The 21,974-nt window shown below is 21.6% G+C and overlaps 1 protein-coding gene across 5 annotated transcripts in view; it reads right to left on the bottom strand.

Annotated features, from left to right (window-relative positions):
• LOC122508369 (myocyte-specific enhancer factor 2) overlaps window positions 1-21,974 on the bottom strand; it is a 120,212-nt gene that overhangs the window by 22,317 nt on the left and 75,921 nt on the right. The window contains exon 1 of one of the 5 annotated variants that reach the window (XM_043621665.1): window positions 6,556-7,406. The exons of the other annotated variants lie outside the window; for them this stretch is intronic. The gene's annotated coding sequence lies outside the window, so the exon portion shown is untranslated. Of the gene's footprint in view, window positions 1-6,555; window positions 7,407-21,974 lie in introns of those variants that run through there. 5 annotated transcript variants of the gene reach the window in all.

Below are 21,974 nucleotides of genomic sequence, written 5' to 3'. Positions count from 1 at the left end.
AATAATAATAAATAATAATAATAATAATAATAATTAATAGTAAAACAGAAATAAATTAAAAAATAAATAAAATTCCAAATTAAAAACTTATTCGAACAACATTTTATTTAAAAAAAGAATTGTACGTCGACAATAAACAATTTTTATAATTTAAAGATACACTTTTATTTCTTTATTTATTTTTCGTGAAAAAAAAAAATGAAACGAGAAAAGAAAAATGATGAAAATTCTTTTTTTTCGTTAAAGAAATGTCTTTTGCGGTATGGAATAAAAGAAAATGGAAAAATAATCTATAAAGTCAATATAAGGATTGATGTGCCTCTGAAAGGAAAGTGCAACGGGACTCGATTTTCTGAAGGCTCTAGTCTAAGGTCTCTATACCCGTTGATAGGTGAAGTGTCGAGACGTTCACAATAGTGCGAATAGAATATACATATAGAAGAGAACATGCCAGTGTCTCGATCGAATTCGGTTTATTATACAAGAGCGTACTCTAACTGTGAGGTCAGCGACCAGCATGATGACCTGCACACTTTACACCTTGATTGAATTTTTAAATCATCATGATAATTTATAGCCAGTTTTCAAAAAAAAAAAAAAAAAAAAATTGTCCGCATTTCGAAAAAGAAAAGAAAAATTCGCCTTGTATCGAAATTAACTCCTCGATTATTCAAAGGCATTTTTCTTTCTCATGCTATAGCAACTCTTCTACTCTCTAAATTTAAATTAGTGGCTGACTTTTTGCTTTTTAATTTGTAAATTAAATTATTATAATTATTACAATATTATATAATATTATAATTATTATAATATATTATAATTCTAATTATTACAATATATTATAATTCTAATTATTACAACATTATATAATATTATAATTATTATAATATATTATAATTATAATTAATTATATTTACGATTAATTGTTTAATAAAAATTTAATAAATAGTTTAATATAATAAAAATTATACGCGTAATTTATGAATTAAATAATAATAAATAATTATGATTAATTAATTAATTTAATTTTCTTTATTAAATTTTTATTAAATAATAGTTTAATAAAAATTTGAAAAATTTTTATTAAACTATTATTTAGTAAAAATTTAATAAATTAAATTTTGAATTTAATAAATTATATTTAAAATAATTTAAATTTTTTATTAAATTTTTATTAAATAATAGTTTAATAAAAATTTTTCAAATTTTTATTAAACTATTATTTAATAAACATTTAATAAAAATTTAATAAAAATTTAATAAACAGTTCAATTGAAAAAAAATTGTTTACTATAAATAAAATTCAAAGATGAAATAATATAAATTTTAGGAGAAAATATTTGTGAGTCAAACTCACTTGTAAAGTATTATTTTTATCAATAAAAGGTATTATTATAGAAAAAAAAAAAATAGAGACACGCAAATTTTGTCACTGACTTTACACAGCAAACTTGTCATTTCCATTGATTCCTTTATAGAACTGTGAATTTCTTATTAAAGTCTTTTTATCTACATAAAAGTAAGCACTGATACCTTTAAATATAACACTGTTTTACTATTATTACGTAACCGATGTCTATTACTTTTCATTCAAGTTTATGTTCCGTGTGTATTAATAATAATTTATTGAATTACTTTTTTTTTCTTGGAAAAATTAAGCCACTTTAATTCATAAATATCAACTTTTTATTTATAGCTGTTGCATATAAACACATGTGTTATAAACAAAAAAGTATTTATAAATAAAAATAAATGAATAAAAAAAACTATGTATATGTATAAACAAAATTTGAATAATATTAATAAATATTAATAACTTGTAATTAATAATAACAAAAATAATAATAATAATAATAATAATAATTATTATTATTATTATTATTATTAATATAATTTTGGAATTTTCCCAGAATTTTTCAACGAAAATTGTAATATTATTAAAAATTAATTATTATTAATTAACTATTATTAACTAATTATTATTAATTTAATATTGTTAAATAATATGTCGCCAGAATTAATAAAAATTATTAACTTGTGATAATGAATTGACTTGAACTTAAAATAAATCTTTTCTTTGCGTGTCAATAGTGTTATTTTACACAAACACTGTCCCTGACGGGATGATAACAATAGTTTTTTGTTTCAATATAAAAACCTAATTCTTCATTACAATTTGGCATTTTTTGTCTTCCGACGACAAAAGAGGAATTAAAGAGAAGTTAGAAATTTTTAATATATTGTTTATGAGAATTTGCTTATTGTAATTAGCAAAAAAGGATTAATAACTGTAGCAAGTAGTACGAGTCAATTTCGGTCAGACACAATAGTTGTCATTTGATATCAGTAGTGTCTGGCAATTTTAGTCAGACTCAACAAATTGTAAAATTTATTTTTACTATTTTGTATTCTTAATTATATAAATTCTCCATATTGATTAAAATTTGAAATTATTTAAAAAGAAAATTAAAAGTAATTATTGACTAATTTGTTATGAATCTCTGATAAAAATAAGTAGTATTATTATGATGATTATAGTAGAATTATTATTATTATTAATATTAATTATAGTAGTATTATTAATGTTAACAACAATAATAATGTAACATTAGATAACGTAATCAATTCTTTAGATTAGACTTAATTACTCTTTTAATGAAAGATTTATTGAAATCTTGATAATTATTATTTCTAGATAAAATCCTTGATTCAACATTCTTAATATGAATTAATCTCAATTTAAAAAAAAAATACTTTCACTTTAGGCAAATAGAATAATTAAACTTCTTTTTTTCTAATTTTAACTCATTAGAGGAAGTTGTGTAATTTATTTATAGAAAATGTTACTGATTTTAACTAAAATCTACTTATATGGCAAAAAATTTTTTTGCTAAAAACTGTTAAAAATTTCTACTTTATTTTATTTTTATTAGAAATGAAATAAAAAAAATTCAACTACTACTAAGAGAAATAGTTAAATTTCTCTAATAATAAAACAGACATTTTTTTTACGAAATATAGTCATTTTTTACTGAAATAATTGTTGTACCAACAATTTTTCATGTAGTTAAATTTTCTTCTAATTTTAATTAGTAGACTTTTCATTAATTTATATTTAGACAGAAAGTTCTAAAAATTATTTCATCTTTTTCAGTACTTGCAAATGTTTTTAATCCTTTTCTTCAAAAATTAAAAAAATAAATGAACTTTAAAAAAAAAATAATGTGAAATTTGAACAAAATGTGAAATTTTTTGAAAAAAAGCTCTACAAGTTTCGATCGTTCAAATGAAGGAAATATTTTTTTTATTTTTTATTTTAAAATTTAGTTTAAATTTAGGTAGATAATAATAAATTAAATATAATTTATAAATATTTGACTGCAATATTTCAAAGAAATTAATAATTTTCTAAAATTTTGATAACATTTCATTACAAGAATTAAATTATTTTCATAGATATAATAAAATTCATCGCTAGAAATTCATTATTTTTATTAAAATTTTATTAAATTACTCGAAATTAATTAAGTTTGTTCATTAAAAATTTTTCAGAAAATGGTTCAAAAAACTTGAATTTATTTTCAAAAATTTTAATAAAATTCGATATGCAAGTATTCCAATTATTTTCATAAATAATAAAATTCTTCACAGAATTTCAATTACCTATTTTTAATTCAATTTTAAATAAATTTCTCGAAAAATATAAATTTTTATTTACTACAATTTTTAATTATTTTTTACGAAAATAATTGAAAAAATTTATTATTTATAAAAATAATTGAATTATTGCGAAGGAATCTATAAAAAAAAAATTTGTAAATAATTGAATTCCTGAAGAAATTTTTATTATTTATGAAAATAATTAAATTGTTTGCGTACTATTTTTTGGTAATTTGAAATTGATTTGAAAATAATTGAACTTTGGGGAAGAATTTTGTGAAAAAACAATTGGGATTTTGACGAGAATTTTGTTTTTAAATTTAAAAGATAATTGAATTTTATGAGAACAATTTTTTCTCATCTTGAAAATAATTGAATTTCTGCAATTATTATTTGTAATTTTTCAAAAATTGGATTTTTTAGTATTTTGAAAAAAAATTTAAATTCTATTATTTTTGAAATTCCTAATTTTATCCTGAAAAATTAGCTGCGTAAATAATAAAATTCTTTTTAGGAATTCAATTATTTACACAAATAATAAAATTCAGTGCAGAATTTCAATTATTTTTAATACAATTTTAATCAAATTTCTCGAAAAATGTAAGTATTCTTAAAAATTTTATTAAAATTAGTCAAAAAAAATTCAATCAATTTAAAAATTTGTTGATAAAATTTCTTATGAGAATTCAATTTTAAGAAACATTCAATTATTCAATTAATTCTTTTTTTTTTATTTAAATAATTCAATTCTAGTTAGAATTTTCTAATAAAAATTGATTTTCATTTCATAAAAATGAAAATTTCAGTTAAAATTTTAGATTGTAATTGAATATTAAAAGTATTACAGCGTGAATATTTAGAAATAATTGAATTTTGAAAAGGTTTCAAATTAAAATCTTTGAAAATTTTAATTTTTCATACTTTTAACTAGCAATTATGTAGAAGAATTAATTTTCTTGGAAAAGTTTTTTTGAATTTAACTTTAAATTATTCTTTTGAAGTTTTTATTTTTTAATATATATTTAATTGAAGAGTTACAAAATTATTTACAAAAATTATAATAAAATTCGTTGCAAGAATTCAATTGTTTTCATAAATAATAAAATTCTTCACATGATTTCAATTATTTTTAATACAATTCTAAATAAATTTCTCAAAAAATAAAATTATCTTCAAAAATTTTTTGCAAGAATTAAATTAGGTACATTTCACAAATAATGAAATTCTTCGCTGAAATTCAAAAATTTTCAAAATTTACATTTTTAATACAAGTTTTCAAAAGAATATAGTTATTTAAATAAAATGTAATAAAATTAGTTGCATAAATTCAATTATTTTTACAAGTAATTGAATTTTCCACATGAATTCAATTATTTTTAAAAAATTGATAAAATTCGTTGTAAGAATTCCATTATTTTCATAAATTATAAAATTTCTCTGAGTATTTCAATTATTTAAATACAAAAATAAATAATTTATTGAATAAATGAATGTTTTTCAAAACTAAATTATCATAAAGAATTTTATCAACAAATTTGAATTTTTTCGAGAAATTTTAATAAAATTTTCAAGAATAATTAAATTTTTCGAGGAATTCAATTAAAATTGTATTAAAAATAATTGAAATTCCATGATGAATTTTATTATTCATGAAAGTTATTGAATTTTTGTAAAAAATGTTATTATTTATGAAAATAATTTAATTATTGCGAAGTTTGCTTAGAATTTTATCAAATTTTTTTTTTTTTAAATAATTGAATTCTTTTAAAAAATTTTATTAAAACTGTAGATATTGAAAATCATTGAATTGAGAAAAATTTTTTGAAAATAATTGAAATTTTGCAAAGAATTTTATTTAAATTTTTGAAAATAATTGAAATTTTGGAGAAGAATTTTATTATTTTTTAAAGATCATTGAATTTTGACGAGAATTTTTAAAAAAATTTTGAACATAATTGAATTTTTGCGAAGAATTTTATTACTTTTGAAAACGTTGGTGAAGTTCACAACGTTTATAATCAACGATTTCCTAAGAAAAATATTTTTTTAATCAAATTTTTATTAATTTTTGTATAGAAAATATTTTGGTTAGTTTTTTGAATAATGATTTACAAAAGAAATATTTGTGAACAAAAAATTTTATTCTTTTTCGTATTAGGAAAATAATTTTTTTTTCAATCGTTGATCATAAACGTTGTGAACTTCACCGACGTTTTTGAAAATAATTGAATTTCTGCAATTCATTTGTAACTTCTCCAAAATTCAATTTTTTCTAGTTACTTAAATAAAAATCCCTGACTTTTCCCTGATTTCCCTGACCTGTGGTAAGAATGTAATAATAAAAAAAGCAGAAAAAAAATTAACTATTAATTTTACTAAATTATTGTACTTTTCACTAAATGAAAATTTAGAGTCTGCAACTAACGAGAAGTAGAGAGAGAAAGAGAAGAACAATTAAAAAGAAGAAATAAATTTTCTCGAACCGCACTAATGTCTTAGCCCTGAAATTCAAACTCTCCTCCCTTTTTCGAAACCGTGCCAAACTGGCCGTGTTCCAAGTTTTCATCTACAAATAGTGGGGATCGGAGATGAGCGGACGTGGAACCGCGCGTTTAAATTCGCGAATAAGTATAGAGAATTTCTCTCTTTCTCTCTCTCACACACTCTTTCTCTCTCTCTCTCTCTCTCTCTCTCTCTTTCTCTCTTTCTCTCTGATCGTATGTGCACTGCTCTTGGTAAATTAGCGAGAAAAAAAAGAAGAGTAAAAAAGAAGAAGAGCGCAAAAAAAAAAAAAAAAAAAAAAAAAAAACACCAAGTCCGCCAGACAGTGGCGTCGGCTAACATAACTCTCCTTCTCTCTCTCCCTTTCTCCCTTTATCTCTCTTTTACACTCACCAGTGTTGTTTGTGACGAGGAAAGCATGCAAAAGCTCTATGCTGCTTTCGAGGACGAGGCGATGGAGCATGGAATCGAGCGTAATCGAGCGGGGAACCCCCTGAGGTTACTCTTCAAGTTGAACTACCAAACCCCTGACTCTATTCTCCTAAGTCATTATTATTTCACAACACATCTCTCAAAATCACAGTCACTTCACAATAATTTATAAATAAAAAAAGTGAATAAATTTTTCCCTCCAACATTCACTAGAGAAAATGTATCTCGTCGTCACTAAATTTGTGAAATTTATAATTTTCTCCTTTATGAAAAAAAAGGAGAATATAAAAGTCCTTTTCTTTTAAAAATATATATATATTATCTCTTAAAAAAATCACAAGTTTTTTTTAGTAGTATAAATTGAGCACACTTGGAAGATGATAAATATTAAAATTTCTTTTATTACAATTACGAGAAAAGGAGAGAGAGAGAGAGAGAGAGTGTGTTAATTCTATTTAAGAATCGCGGAAAATGTCGATGCACTTTAAAAACACGAGGGGTGTTACAAAATGATTTGGAATTATTTATAGTGTGTTACGGAGTTAATAATATCGTCTAAGAAATTATTATTAGTCTCTCTCTCTTGTTGGGTTTGCCGTATAACCGAATGCACGACGATGTTTTGGGACTAGATTGTGTTGACTAGATGCACACTGCGAGAGTGTCTTTCTTAAAATACTTGTCACATGTGTATGGTTGAGAGTTTCGAGTTTAAGCGGTGAGACCGGCCTGTGGCTTTAACGCAGCAGAGAGCACGCGGTGCGCGACTTCTCTCTCCAAGGATTCAAATTTAGAAACTGCGTGCGTCGTCGTCGTCGTCGCAAGTCGCAAGCCAAGGCAAAAGGCGGCAGCAGCCACCCGGGGGCGTTAAAAAGCGGGGCGGTCGCGCGCGCTTCGACCAGTTCGCCCCGAGTTCGCGGTCGGGCTTCAAATAAAGATTTGAGAAAGCGGACGTAAACCAGAGAGAGAGAGAGAGAGAGAGAAAGAGAAAAAGAGACACATCTGAAAAGACCGAGACAGTAAAATTCTCTCTTTCTCTCTATGCACATGTGCACATTTTGCCCATGGACATGTGAGCGCACAACTACAAAACATGCTCTCAATGTGCATGCGCAAGCACTCCCACTCTTCCCTCCGCTCTATACACATGCATTTTACACGTAGAAATGTCACTGTGTATGTAACGTAAAGTCACATTTACTCTCTCCAATATTCATTCAATTTCCACTTTCGATAAAATCGAAAAAAATTCACTCGATACTAAAATGGCGAAAAAAAAGTAACACTTTTGGAGTTGATTATTCACTCCTAGAATGTTTTACTCTAAACTCCAAAATAAAAGCCCCATAAAGTTGGTTTTTTGAAAAATATATTTCATTCGCCAAACCGAAAAGAATAAAACACAATTTTTTTTGAAGCTTTTACATTAAAAAATATATACACTAACATTTACTATATTTACAAAGTAAAACTAAATCGAACTTATGTCAAATTTTGAACTTATGTCAAATTTTACGATTTTTAAAGAAGTGAATTTTGCTACAGCAGAAAAAACTCTCTAAATTTGAATTAGTACCTACTAATTTTTACTAATTCGAATTAATGACTGACTTTTTGCTTTTGCATTAATAAATTTTACTAATAAATTAGTAGAAATTACTATTTATTAGTAGAAATTACTAAATATTAGTAGAAATTACCATTTATTAGTGGAAATTACTATTTATTAGTAAAATTTACTAATTAATTACTAAATTTTAACTCCTATTTTTTAACTTCCTGAAAAAATGTAATTCAGAAATACAGGGCTCGAACTCTGTTAAAAATTGGACTCCAACTTTACACTGAAACATTGAAAATTATATACTTTCAAATATCAAAAAGTGTGAATACTTTCATTTGATTAGATTCACTAAAAACTTTAATGAAATTCAACAATTCCCACTTTGCGAGATTGAAATAATATCATTTTAATATTTTTGGTGTATTGCTGGAGTCAGATTTTTAAAACAGTGTAAAGAACCGAAAATTTGCTTCAAGTTTGTAAAATTAATTTTTTTTGATGAAAATATCCATAAAGTCCGCAATTTGATTGAAAAAGCACGAAAAGTTCTAGTAAATTATACGATATAATTTGGAGAATTTTAGAGAAATTACAATTACAATTGCAGAAAATCGCAATTATTTTCAAAAGTAATTAAAATTCTTCTCCGAAATTCAATTATTTTCAAAAATTTTAATAAAATTCTCGTCAAAATTTCAATTATCTTTAGAAATAATAAAATCCTTCGCCGAAATTCAATTATTTTCAAAAGTATAATAAAAATCCTTCTCCAAAATTCAACTATTTCAGAAAATTAAAAAAATTCTCGTCAAAATTTCAATTATCTTTAGAAATAATAAAATTCTTTTTCAAAATTCAATTATTTTCAGAAAATTAAAAAAATTCTCGTCAAAATTACAATTATCTTTAGAAATAATAAAATTCTTCTTCAAAATTCAATTATTTTCAAAAAATTTAATAAAATTCTCGTCAAAATTTTAATTTTCTTTAAAAACGATAAAGTTATTCTCCAAAATTCAATTATTTTCAAAAATTTTAATAAAATTCTGGTCAAAATTTCAATTATCTTCAGAAATAATAAAATTCTCCACAAAATTTCAATTATCTTTAGAAATAATAAAATTCTTCTCCGAAAATCAATTATTGTCAAAAATTTTAAAGAAAATTCTTGGCAAAATTTCAATTATTTTCAAAAAATTTTCCTCAATTTAATGATTTTCAATATCAACTATGATCTAATAAAATTTTCCAAAAGAATTCAATTATTTGAACAAATTGTAATCAAATTCTACGTAAAAAATTTAATTATTTTCATAAAATAGTAAAAATTTCACATGAATTCAATTATTTACACATTTTTTTTAATAAATTTCTTCGCAATAATTCAATTATACAGTACCGTCCGCAATTGTCAGTCCACCCATTTTTAAAGGAATGACAAAAATTTTCTAACATAAAATTCATGAAAACTAAAATTTTTTTTGGTTTATATTTTGAAAGACGATAAAATTTTGAAAAGAATAAGACCTTACAGAAGTCATTTGGCCAAAATTTGTAGAAGATATTCCTAAAAATCGTCATTTTCAATGTTTTACAAAAATTTAAATAACTTGTAAAATAATGAACGCTTTTTAATAATCTTAGGCTTATTTTAAAGGTCTTTTTCTACGGAATAAGAATTACTTAAAGGCATTAACCTGTCATTTTTAACTTGGAATAAGCATGACGTCAAAATTAGACAAAAAAATTGGAAAAATTTGAAATCAATTTTTTGTACTAAAAACTATTCTAGAACATATATAAAACATGATATGGTGTAGATTTTTCAAGAAAATGTAATAAAAATATATGTTTGAATTTCAAAAATTATTTTTCTTTTAATAATATTATTTCAAATTTTTTAAATTTTTTTGTCCAACTTTGACGTCATGCTTATGCCAAGTTAAAAATTACAGGTTAATGCCTATAAGTAATTCTTATTCTGTAGAAAATGGTCTTTAAAATAAGCCTAAGATTATTAAAAAGCGTTCATTATTTTAGAAGTTATTCAAATTTTTGTAAAACATTGAAAATGACGATTTTTAAGAATATCTTCTACAAATTTTGGCTAAATGACTTCTGTAAGGTCTTATTCTTTTCAAAATTTTATCGTCTTTCAAAATATAAACCAAAAAAAATTTTACTTTTCATGAATTTTATGTTAAAAAATTTTTGTCATTCCTTTGAAAATGGGTGGATTGACAATTTCGGACGGTACTGTATTTAAAAATAATAAATTTTTTTTACACGGATTCAATTATTTTCGTAAATAATCAAATTCAGGGCAGAATTTAAATAATTTTTAATCAAATTTCTCGAAAAATGTAAATATTCTTAAACATTTTCTTAAAATTAGTCAAAAAATTCAATTATTTTAAAAATTTATTTATAAAATTCCTTATGAGAATTTAATTTTAAGAAACATTCAATTATTCAATTAAGTATTTTTTTGTATTTAAATAAATCAATTCTAGTAGAATTTTCTAATAAAAAAAGGATTTAAAAATGAATTTCAGTTAAAGTTTTAGATTATAATTGAATATTAAAAGTATTACTGTGTGAATATTTTAAAATAATTGAATTTTGAAAAGGTTTCAAATTAAAATCTTTGAAAATTTTGAGTTTCCATACTTTTAACTAACTAAATATTTTTAACTAAATTAATTCTTCTACATAATTATGTAGATGAATTAATTTTTTTGAAAAAATTTATTGGAATTTTACTTGAAATTATTTTTTTGATGTTTTTATTTTCGAATATATATATATATTTAATTGAAGAATTCCGAAGAATGAAAATTTTGTAAAATTGAATTGTAAACAAATAAATTTGAAAATTCTCAAAGAACTTTTTCAAAAATTATCAAAGAACTTTTTCAAAAATTATCAAAAATAATGGATGTATAGAAGAATTTTACTTAAAAACACTAAAAAAAAATTGAATTTTGAAGAAGTTGCAAATTATTGCAGAAATTCTATTATTTTCAAGAGCAATACAATTTTTTGCAGAGATTTAATGTATGTTTAAAAATAATAAAATTCTTCTTAGGGATTCAATTATTTTCACAAATAATAAAATTCATGGCAGAATTTAAATTATTTTCAATATAATTTTAATCGAATTTCTCGAAAAATTCTTTTATTTGTCTCGGACTGGTTATACTTTTATCAATAATTGATCTGTAATTTTTCATTTTTGGTCCGTACAGTTCGTATTTTTAAATACTTTCACTTGTTCTATTCCTGCTGAATTCCCTAACCTATGGCAACCCTGATTATTTTTACTTATTTATAAAATTAAAAAAAAGAATTCAAACTAAAATTAAACTCCGCCAGGAGTGTAATTTTAGTTTGAATTCTTTTTGCAAAATTTCGCACCCTTTTTTGCTATACTAAAGGACCATTTTTTTGACTTTCGAAAAAAAGAACAATAACGCACAGGTGCAGAAAAAATTACATAAACGAAAAAAGAATATATGATGAGCATTCCTGACTGTAGGCGAGTTAATCGTTCATTGGTCGATAAAGACTCTGAATGACGTACATAATACAGTGGTCAGGCCAATGACGAAAAAAAGAGCGTTTCACGCGGGCACTGTGCGTAAGCGTCATTATAAAAAAATTTTCTCCACCCACACCATCCCCTATATTGTTATTAAATGAAAAAAAAATTATTCTTACGCACGAAAATTCAATCAATATAATAATAGCAATTTTTCCATTTACTTGAATATAATATTTTTGTGATTTAATGAAGAAAAAAAAAAAAAAAAAAAAAAAATTTTGTCTGGGTGTACAACCGGGTTGACTCAGTGCCGGATGTACTCGTCCCACTCCGCACTGTCTTACAGTTTACTTGAGTATCGTGCTACCGTGTCCTCCACGGTCAGCTGGTCGAGTCTTCTCTCTACTTGCACTGCTCCCTCTCTTTTTTCCTCTTTCCGACATATAACACACCCTCCTTACAAACACCAGCAAACCTCCCACACCTCCCTCCGTAAAGCGCGAGAGAGCGTTTTGTCCTCTCTCTCTCTCTCGTACTCGATATTACACACTCCTTACACTCTCTCTCACTCTCTTTCTCTTGTACTCGTTATGCACACTCCTTATATTCTCTCTCTCTCTCTAATGGAATTCAATTCGCGACCATATAGATATATATGAAAACTCACTTGTGATAGTAGATAAGAATTTTCAAATTCTCAGGTGTAAGATCTGTTTCAGAAATTGTTTGAGCGAAATTTAAATCTCGTCATTCAATTCGATATATGTAAATAAAAAAATAGTTGTTTTATTCATACGCAAGAGTGTTCGAGTTCTTTTTTTGTCGTTTTTCAATATAAAAATAATTTTAGTTACGCATTATAATTATTATAATAAAAATTTAGTTCTATTTTTTAAAAAATTAAGTTAAAAAAATTGAATAAATAAATAATATAAATTTACTAAAGAAATTATATTTTCCCACGTCGAAAAATATTTTAATATTATTTTAACATTTCTATTATGACTAGAGTCTAATAATAAGCATTGTTGCAATTTATTTGCAAAACTTTGAATGAAATACGAATATTGCAAAAAAAATTCCAACAAAGCTTATTATTCGACCCTAAACATAATAGAAATGTTAAAATATTATTAAAATAAAAAACTTAAATAATTTCCCTGATTTCCAGAAAAAAATTTTCACTTTTTCCCTCTGACCGTAAAGAATATTCTGATTCCCTCTAAAAATTATTAGATACTCAAAAAACTGTTCTATTATATTTAATTACGAATTTTTTTAATTGTAAAATTATTCGAAAACATCAATAAATTCTTTTTTAAATAAATATTTAATCATTATTATAATTCCATAGAAATTGAGATTTTTCAAAAATTTCAAATACAAATCTTTATGAAATTTAACAACTTATAGGAGTATTATTATAAAAGATGAAAATATCGATCATTCCGAGTCGAAGACTCGGAATTATTGATATCTTCATGTTTTATAATAATTTAAATTTCCATAAAATTTTTCAAAAAAAAAAAAATGTAAGTTTGCAAAAAAAATGTAATAAAATGCGTTCCAAGAATTCAATTATTTAAAAAAATGTAATAAAATTCGTTGTGAGAATTCAATTATTTTCATAAATAATAAAATTTTTCATAGGCTTTCAATTATTTTTAATATAATTTTAAATAAATTCCTCGAAAAATGTAATTATTTTCAAAATTCTTTTTTAAGAATTAAATTACATTTCATAAATAATAAAATTTTTTGCTGAAATTCAAATATTTTCAAAATCTGCTATTTTAATAAAATTTCCTAAAAGAATTCAATTATTAAAAAAAAATTAATAAAATGCATTCCAAGAATTCAATTATTTCCATAAATAATACAATTCTTTACAGGATTTTAATTATTTAAGAAAAATGTAGGTAATAAAAATTCGTTGCAAGAATTCCCCTATTTTCAAAATTCTTCACAGGACTTCAATTATTTAAAAAAAATATAATAAGAATTCTTTACAAGAATTTAATTATTCTTCTAAGTTATAAAATTCTTCACTGGATTTCAATTATGTATTTTTAATACAATTTTAAGTAAATTTTTCGAAAAATGTAATTACATTCAAAAATATTCAAAATTTAATTATTTTTGAAAATTCATACTATAATGCTTTTAATATTCAATTATTATGTAAAATTTTAACTGAAATTCATTTTTAAATCAATTTTTATTAGAAAATTCTAAGAGAATTCAATTATTTAAATACAAATAAAATGCAAATAAATAATTTATTGAAAAAATGAATGTTTTTCAAAATTTTATTACTTTTGAAAATAATTGAATTTCGGCAATCATTCTTAACTGCTTCTAAATTCAATTTTTTCCAGTACTTTAATTATAAATTATAATAATAGTAGTATTATAGTTGTACTATTAAAAAATATAGTAAAACTAAAAATAAATATTAATGATAGTAATAATAATAGTAAAATATAAAATAAAAAAAATATAAATCTATAATTAACAGAAAAACCATAAACGAATCGGCTCCATTACAATTAGTAAATAATTACTAATTATTAGTAGAAAACAACTAATTCAACCGTAGAATTTGACCAATTATTCGTAAAAAAATGTTACTAAAATATTTTGTAGATAAAAATAATCTATTAATTTTTTTACCCATTTAACATAATTATAAAAATTAGATTAACTATAACAAATTAGTCATTTTTATACTAAAAATTAATCAGTAGTGTTACTAATTCATTTAATAAACGAATCAATGCTTTTGAATTAGAAAGTAAAAATAAATAATTTAATTAATAAATTAATTACAATAATAAAAAAATAGTAATAATAATAATAATAAAGAACAATAGTACTAATAACAATAATAATGATAATAATAATAAAAATAAATGCTTAAAAACAAATAATAAAAAAATAATAATAATAGTAATAGGCAACATTAATAAATAATAATAACAATATAATACCATATATGGAAGAACTTTTGAAAAATATTTAAACTGCGAGAGAAACTAAATGAATGAACTGCGAGAGGGTAACTTGAAAAATTTGTTCTAAAAATTCCTTTTGAAAATAATGCAATTTTGCAGTAAAATGAAAATTCCTTTGAGGAAAAAGTAGGTTATATAATGCCAGTAGATTAAGTGAAAAAGTATTATTATTCTTATTATTTATTTTTTTTCTATACTTATTTTTCGCAAAATGCAATAAAATGTTTTAACAGAATTCCATTATAATAACAATGCGAAAAGTTTTTTATTCATCTTTTTATGATTTCACAGTTGCACACTTTTTCCATTAATTGCAAATTAAGTTTCACGATTTAAAAAAAAAAATACGTAAGAATAAAATTAATTTTTTAAAACATTACTTGTCCGGTCCATAAAAAAATAAATAAATAAATAAACACTACGTGAGCATACAAGCGAGCTACGCTTAAACAAAATAGAAAATATTATAATACACTAATAATAGGAAAAAATATTATATAAATAGTAAAAAATACAATCACAGTAATAACAATAATAGTAAATAGTAAAATAAATAAATTAATTAATTGCAATAATATTATAACAATAATAAAATACAATAATAGATAAAATAACAATAAAATAATAAATAAAATAAATAGATAGTAAAAATAAATAATGGTATTAATAACATTAACAGTAATAAAAATAGCAAAAGCAAATATCAGTTAATAATAATGTCAATTAAGAAATGCCAAGAATAATTATTATATTTAATCTTCACAGAAAATAAGAAATTGATGATTCAATAAGTATTGACAGAAACATAGGTAAATATTTGCATATTTCATATTTTTAATTTATATTATTATTATTATTATTACTACTACTATTGTTATTATTATTTTCTATAAATGAATATAATTATATATAAATAATAATTATAAAATTTGTAATTATGTATGAAATAAAACAAAAGTTATAATCTCTCTCGCCTGTTGGAAAAATAACTCATTAATAAATAATTTATCAATTTCCATATTATAATAATTGTCTGTAAACAATTGTAGAGTCGTAAAACTATGTTGAAGTGCCTGAGAAACTCATTCTCAACAATTTAAATGACTTTGACATGATTTCAATACATTGGTGTAGTGTACAACACTACTATGTCTGAATGATTTCATTAAAGCATTTATACAATATTTTACCATCGATCATATTCATTTGTATTTATGTATGTGTTTATATAATCACTTTTATCCATCAAAATATAATTTTTCCCATATATCAATTATTATTACATCACGTCATAAAGTCCCGTTTATTTTATTTTATTTTATTTATTTTAAATAAATATGCTATGCGAAAAAACAGTTGCTACAATTTTTCATTTACACAAATTTACAATAAATAATTCACAAAATTCTAAATAAAGAATTGTTCAAAATGAAATAATTAAGAAAAATTATTTTCATTAATAATAATAGTAATAATAATAAAAATAATAAAAATTATAATAATAACAATAATAATACATAATAATAATAATAATAATAATAATAATAATAATAATAATAATAATAATAATAATAATAATAATAATAATAATAATAATAATAATACATAATAACAAAAATTAAAATAGCAATAATAAAAATAATGAAAACAGCAATAATTATAAAAATTATTATTATTATTATTATTATTATTATTATTATTATTATTATTATTATTATTATTATTATTATAAAAATACGACCTTGAACTTCCCATATTCTAAAATTAAAAAATTCCGTATCACTGACTTTATTCATACCAACCTACACATATTTCTCTCTACGTATACGTACATAAAATTTTTTATACTTTCATAAACACGTGAAATAATTTTTCAATATTACATAAACGTGTCTACAGAATAATATTTTACAAAATCCAAAAGTTTAATAAAGAAAAAATTATTTTTTTGCCATTTTTATATGAAATTTGAAAATTTCCAATTTCCATGTTATCGTTATATTCACGTTACAAATTTAATTAATATTATATAACAATTATTTTAAATAATCTATAAGAGAGAAGAGTGTCTTGAAATAATTATCAAGTGAATAAGAAGGAAAAATAAGTAAAAAGTACTCAATATTATATTAAACATTTATGTTCATTTATGTACAAGTCTATAAACCATATTGTGTATAATAAAATACTAAATTATAATATATAGGGGAATGTAGTCAAGGTTGGCCTACTGTCTAGGTAGGCCACTCGCGTTTTTTTGTCAAGTTCACTAGCGCCACCTACGCGCATTTTTGTCGAAGCTTGTCTTAGTGAAACCTAACTTTTTGTTCAATTACATTTTCGGAAAATCGAAAATTGTGTTTTCTGTGACGTCGGTACAAAAAAAGCTCAAAAAAAGTTTTGTGCATAATGTGAAAAACCATTAATAAAAGATAAAAAACAAATTGAATCGTCAAGGCAAGTATGCAGAAAATTTGTGGGACTCATGGTTGAAAGGAAAACAAAGTAAAAAATCGAATCCCGAAACGTATTTCTTTATGGTTACAACAATTCGGTAATGTTACTTACTGTCAAGGTCGGCCACTATGTGTTTAAAATGCGCAAAGTTGAGGACGAGCTACTTCATTTGCAAAAACTGCAATTCTGTATAACTCATAATATAATTGATCATCTTATTAATATTTTTATTTAATTTTATTAATATTTTAGTGCAAAACTTTTTTTTATTTATATTTATTTTTTTATATTGTTTATTTTTATTATTTTGTTATTTCATTAAGTTACAAACTGTAAACAATAAAGAATCAATTTTCCGTAACTCCAAACATGTTATTTTATTTTTTAACGATTAATGCCCTTTGAATTTTAAACATGGCCGACCTTGACTGTAATGGCTAACCTGGACTACAAATTTTTTTTTTTTTAAATCTTTATAACTTTTTCATTTTTAAACCTGTCAATTTACTTTGTACAGAAAAAATGTTCCTATTAAACAGGACTTTCCAACCATATACTTCAATTGTCCAAATTCATTTTTAAAAAAAAGTTATAAACAAAAGTCAAAAAGGTGGCCGACCTAGACTATGTTCCCCTACCTTTGAATACGAAATAATAATTTATTAATTGTTTTATTTCTTTCATTAAATTATAAATAATCGAAAAATATGTTTGAAAAACAAAATCATATTAATTTATCAGGAAAAAAAATTATTGAAATAAAATTCTACAATTCATTGAATTTACCTTTAATTATTATTACCGAAGAATAACGTTAAACATTTATATTGAAATTCTGCGATATTATTAATTAGTTAATTATACAAAACTAATAAGAATATAACTAATTATCAATTATTCATTTTGACATTGATTGAAAATTATTATTAATTTCATGATAAAATAATAATTTTTTTATTTATTATTCTTACCATTATAATGTTATTATATTATTAAAAAAATATATAAATTAACAATATTTGGATCTCCTATTATTAAATTATAAATAAAAAGTGTAATTTATTTTTATTTATTGACATAAAAAAACTTATGAAAAAAAAAAGAAAACAATTTTTTTTGTAATAAACTAACTTTTACTACACCACTTTGTAAAAAGTTTTTTGTTTACAATTTCCGAAAATTTAATTTTTACTATACTTTCGTAATAAATTATCCATTTTTAGATCATTTAATAATAAATTTAATATTTAAGAATACAAATTTAAATTATAAATGACAATTTAATACAAAAAAAAATAACGCAAAAAGTAATTTTCTTTAAAATTCACGATTACTAAAACTTGAATATAAATTCGTTGACTTTATATAGAAAGAAAATTTATTTAATTTAAATAACCGATTACTTGACAATTATCAATTAAATATTTACTTGAATCAAATAATTTTTATTTGAGTAAATTAAATGGTTTTGCTTCAAATACTGAAATTATTGGTTCAAATACCATTTAATTGACTTAAATAAAAATCGATATCAAAATTATTTGACTCAAGTAAATATTGATTTGCTAATAGTCAACTAATTGGTTATTTTGAATCAAATAAATTTTGTTTTCAGTGTTCATAATAAAAAATTATTCCAATAGAATAGTAGTTATTTAAATTTACAATAAAAAAGATTTGACAAAAAATTTGAAAAATAAATAAAAGAATAAAAAATTATTATCGTTTCAAGAAAAATAGAATTTAAAAAATCAAAGAAAGTTAATAATAATATTTATAACAATAAGCAAAATTACAACCAAGCGAGAGCGGAAAATGTTGATAGTAAATAATTTTTTTAAATAGTCACAATGTTACAAATTAAATTCAATTGAAATATGAATCATTAATTTGAAAATTAAATTAAATTTTATTTAATAAATAAAAATAATTATAATAATTATTTTATTATTTTATTATTTTATTATTTTATTATTTTATTAATTTATTATTTTATTAATTTATTTATTATAACAAATAATTTTTCGATAATTAAATAAAGAGGAAAATTACAGAATGACACATAAGCTGCAGACAAAAATGTTGTTATTCAAAATCATTTTTTCTCTACTGTCTTTAAAATAAAAAAATAATTAAAAAAAAAAAAAAATAAATTAAAAAAAAAAACGATAATCAAGGTTTGTGTGTTAATTAAGAAGCCTTTTTTCTTCGTGTACACCACAAGAGATTATAATTTTTTTATGGTCTTATATAAAATAATGAAGTATTCATCCATCTCTTTATCTTCTCACTCGAGTTGCGTTCCGCACCCTGGGCGCAAAGAACGCGATCGCGCGAAAGATTTCTCGTCCTCGAACCCTATAACGACGACATAAAACTCCCTTCCATTTCTTTGCAGACCGACGCATACTCTTATCTCGATTACCTACAATGCACAGTATCAAGGAATTCACGCACTGGAAAAATCGCAGGGAAAGACTTGGAATCTCTCTCTCTCTCTCTCTTTCACTCTCCTTTGAAATAATTGCGTCTTATTTTTTTTTTAACAATTTTTTCTTCTTAATTTACATACTTTATATATGAAAATTTTCAACCCCTTTTCTTGACATTAAAAATAAAATTAATAAATTTATATATTATTATTTTCTCCAATCAATACTCAGTTTTTTTTAAACAAGTAATTGTACTTTTCTTTCTTTCTTTTTTCTTTTTTTCTTTCCTCATGGTTGCCACGCTTCTGCTCATTTTAAATTCCCTGACTTTTCCATGTTTTCCAGGTTAAAAAACGGAATTTTTCCAGATTTTTAAAACTACATTAATAATTTACAAAATTTTTAATTCAAATCTTTTTGAAATTAAACAATTTATTAAAAATTAAAGTTGAAAGAACTTCAATTATAAAAAAAATTACTTTCATCATTTCAATTCAATTATTATTGTTTTCCAGAATTTTTAACTAAAAAGTCTTCTTTGAATTAATTATTAATTATTATTAATAATTTTTAAAACATTTCTTTGAACAATTTCAAATTCTTTTGTTTACAATTCAATTTTACGAAATTTTCATCGATTATTCGGAAATTCTTCAATCAAATATGATGTATTTGAAAATAAATACTTCAAAGAACTTAAAAAAAATTTAATTAAACTTTTACAAAAAAATTAAATCTACACAATTTTAAGTTAAAAGTATGAAAAATTCAAACATTCAAAGATTATAATTTGAAACCTCTTTTCAAAACTCAATTATTATCTAAAGTTTTAACTGAAATTCATATTTGAATCAATTATTATTAGAAAATTCTACGACAATTCAATTATTTAAATACAAAAAAAAATTTTTTTTAAGAATGCAAGTAAAATAAAAGTTTCACATGAATTCAATTATTTAAAATAATGTATTATAATTCGTTGTAAGAATTCGAATTATTTTCATAAATAATAAAATTTTTCATAGGCTTTTAATTATTTTTAATATAATTTTAAATAAATTCCTCGAAAAATGTAATTATTTTCAAAATTTTTCTGCAAAAATTCAATTACATTTCACAAATAATGAAATTCTTCGCTGAAATTCGAAGTATTTTCAAAATCTGATATTTTACTAAAATTCCCTAAAAGAATTAAATTGTTTTTAAAAAAATGTAATAAAATGCATTCCAAGAATTCAATTATTTTCATAAATAATAAAATTCTTCACAGGACTTCAATTATTTAAAAAAAATATAATATAATAAAAATAAAATTAATAAATTTTTAAAACATTTCTTTGAACAATTTCAAATCCTTTTGTTTACAATTCAATTTTACGAAATTTCATCGATTACTCTTAAATTCTTTAATCAAATATGTATTTGAAAATAAAATCTTCAAAGAACTTAAAAAAAATTCAATTAAACTTTTACAAAAAAATTGAATCTACACAATTTTAAGTTAAAAGTATGAAAAATTCAAACATTCAAAGATTATAATTTGAAACCTCTTTTCAAAACTCAATTATTATCTAAAGTTTTAACTGAAATTTATATTTGAATCAATTATTATTAGAAAACTCTACGACAATTCAATTATTTAAATACAAAAAAAATAATTTATTGAAGAATTGAATGTTTTTTAAAATTGAACTCTCATTTAAAGAATTTTATCAACAAATTTTTAAATAGGTAATTAAAATAAATTCTTTTGATGAATTTCAATAAAATTTTTAAGAATAATTTCATATTTCAAAAAATTAGATTAATATTGTATTAAAAATAATTGAATCTGTGTAAAAAATTTGATTTAATTGAGAAAATTTTTTGAAAATACTTGAAATTTTGACAAGAATTTTATTAAAATTTTTGAAAATAATTGAAATATTGCCAAGATAATTATTAAAATTTTTTTTAAATAATTAAAATTTTGAAGAAACATTTTAATATTTTTAAATAATTGAATCTCTTGTAAAAAAATTTGATTGAATTGAGAAAAGTTTTTGAAAATAATTGAAATTTTGACAAGAATTTTATTAAAATTTTTGAAAATAATTGAAATATTGCCAAGATAATTATTAAAATTTTTTTTAAATAATTGAATTTTGAAGAAACATTTTAATATTTATAAAAATAATTGAAATTTTGACAATAAATTTTTTAAACTTTTGATCATAATTGAATTTCAGCGAAGAATTTTATTACTTTTGAAAATAATTGAAATTTTGCAATTCTTTCTAACTTCTCCAATATTCAAATTATTTTTAATACAAAAATAAATAATTTATTAAATAATTGAATGTTTCTTAAAATTGAATTCTCATAAAGAA

This window comes from Leptopilina heterotoma, unplaced genomic scaffold (assembly GCF_015476425.1).
Source record: "Leptopilina heterotoma isolate Lh14 unplaced genomic scaffold, ASM1547642v1 Lhet_54, whole genome shotgun sequence".
Classification (NCBI taxonomy): Eukaryota; Metazoa; Arthropoda; class Insecta; order Hymenoptera; family Figitidae; genus Leptopilina; species Leptopilina heterotoma.
The sequence above is the reverse complement of the archived record's forward strand: the minus strand, read 5'-3'. Positions and strand labels throughout refer to the sequence as shown.